This window comes from Amphimedon queenslandica, unplaced genomic scaffold, assembly GCF_000090795.2.
Source record: "Amphimedon queenslandica unplaced genomic scaffold, v1.1 AMPQUscaffold_7825_Cont20228, whole genome shotgun sequence".
NCBI lineage: Eukaryota > Metazoa > Porifera > Demospongiae > Haplosclerida > Niphatidae > Amphimedon > Amphimedon queenslandica.
This window is the reverse complement of record NW_003551895.1, coordinates 1-2,233: the sequence shown is the minus strand read 5'-3', so window position 1 is coordinate 2,233 and position 2,233 is coordinate 1. Positions and strand designations below refer to the sequence as shown.

At 38.1% G+C, this 2,233-nt stretch overlaps 1 long non-coding RNA gene across 1 annotated transcript; it reads left to right on the top strand.

Annotated features, from left to right (window-relative positions):
- The first annotated feature begins 1,825 nt into the window (after positions 1-1,825).
- On the top strand, positions 1,826-2,176 carry LOC109591570 (uncharacterized). Its single transcript, XR_002189876.1, has 2 exons — positions 1,826-1,958; positions 2,036-2,176. It is a non-coding gene; the product is annotated as an uncharacterized LOC109591570 (long non-coding RNA).
- Positions 2,177-2,233: the final 57 nt, after the last annotated feature.

Here is a 2,233-nt window from a genome sequence, read left to right as displayed (position 1 = left end):
TTTAAGGTAGTACAGTGATACATTTAAGGATATTCATACATTGGTAGCCTCTGTATGTCTCAATTGGTGTGGAATGTACCAGAGACTCAATATTAGTATAGAGAATATTGAATGGAGAAAGATAACATTCCACTTGAAGTATCAACGAAATACATGTACATTGTACTTAATAGTACTTATACAAGTACATATACAGTTAGATATTATACATGTACATGTACATGTCAGGCCCGTAGCCAGGGGGGGTTCGGGGGGTTCGGACGAACCCCCCTGTTGTAGCTGCAAAAAAGTTTTAGATTAGCTCCTGTCATGAAGAACAGCACTGCAAAAGCAGGATTAGCATTTTGGCAACAGCGAGAAGCACAGATAGCCATTTTAGCTGAGTCAGCACATGGCTGAGATGCGTAAATTAAGACCATGCCTACCAACCACGCCCATTTTCGTCAAAATTTTCACTGCACGCTTTGCGCGTAGCAATTTCCGAACCCCCTATTTTAAGTTCCTGGCTACGGCCCTGCATGTACATGTAGATTGAATATTACACATACACATTACATATGTATTTTAATCAATCACATGTACTCTTATAGGGTTGTTTCAATTCATTGTCATGTCGCTCACCATCCTTACACACTACAACTCATACCTCACCCTCTTCCTCATTAAAGGAACAACTGCTTTCTCTCAATGGACGCTGTCAAGTTATTACAAGAGAAAATGGATGGCTCTCCTACCAGAAGAGACATTATCACTATGATGCAGGTAATTATATGCACATGTACAGTACATGTAGCTAGAGGAGTCAATCTTAGGTGTACAATGTACATATATACTTTTATCTTTATTATATTTTAATTTCATTTAGATATATAGTCGGTTTCAGTTGAGTTTGACCACTGACCCACCCTTATAACTTCTCTATTATTTATGCTAGCAACTTGAAACTTGGTATAGTTGCAAAACGGATTCTTCCGAAAATCTGTACCAATTTTGGAGTCTCTAGGTACTCTGGAAAGTTCTCAAAAGGTTCTTCCGGTCAACATGAAAGGGAGCCGCCATGATGTTTCATGACGTGAAATCATTTGCATCTCATTAAATATGTCAATAATCATGTTTTTATTATTTAAAAATCAAATTAAGCAAAAGGAGCACTCCAGGCCAAGATATAATTGAACAAGAAGACTTTGCACTCCAGAAAGAAGTCTCACTCAGTCTGCTGTACCTCTCTAAGCCTTCGTTCTTCACCATTGCCGCTCAGAAACTCCGTTGAACTTTTGCATCTCTCGATTCTTTCTTCAGGCAATAGCAAGCACAAAGATCCTTCATGTCAATGGCAGGGCTAGCAGTGACCAAAATAGGGTAATAAACAAGTTACAACAAGAAGAAAGGAGCATGATGAAATTTTCATCCATTTTATTTGCGTGTGGGTGGGGCTACACATGACGTTTTGATGATGAAAACATCTGGTCAAACTCAACTGAAACCGACTATAGTCTTCAATATGTTTAGACTGATTATCTGGTAAGTGAAGGTCATGGATCAGATTGGCAGTTAATGAGAGTATAATTAGTAACCTCCTCCAGTCCTCCCTCTCTCCTTCACTGTCCTTTGGAGGGTAAGGCCTTCCTTTATTTATCTTTGATTGTATTACAGAGTCTATTACTAATAATAATGTACATGTATTGGACACATTTTTAATTTCTCCCTCCTACTGGTGGGCAGAATAATATTGTCCTTTCTCTCTCTCTCTACAGTATAGGAGGAGGAGGATCATTATTCCTTATTAGTTAATTTATAATGTCTGTTGATACTCAGTTGAATTCACTGGACGATAAAGGAGGAGATATTAATGGAGACACACCCCCATCTCCTCTGGAGAAGTAACAACAACAACAATAAACAACAAACAAGTAAACAAACAAGAGGAGGCGGAGACAGTAATACAGGACAAGTTAAAGGTTTGTACATGTATCAATTAATAATTAAATGTGTGGGTGGATTGATGTGCATTAATAAGAATAATTATCATTTACAGTAGATTTTGTTGTCTGAGTATTTCCCGTTAAAGTTACTGGCTAGTCTTGATGAGCAGTTTGGACGTCCCAAGTGGGTGGTACCAGTACGAGCTAATTATGAACTGGAAACATTAATTAAAGCATCAATTAAACTAGCGAAAGAAAGTAATGAATAATTAATGAGTTGTGCACATAAGCCACACCTCCTCCAGGACGAG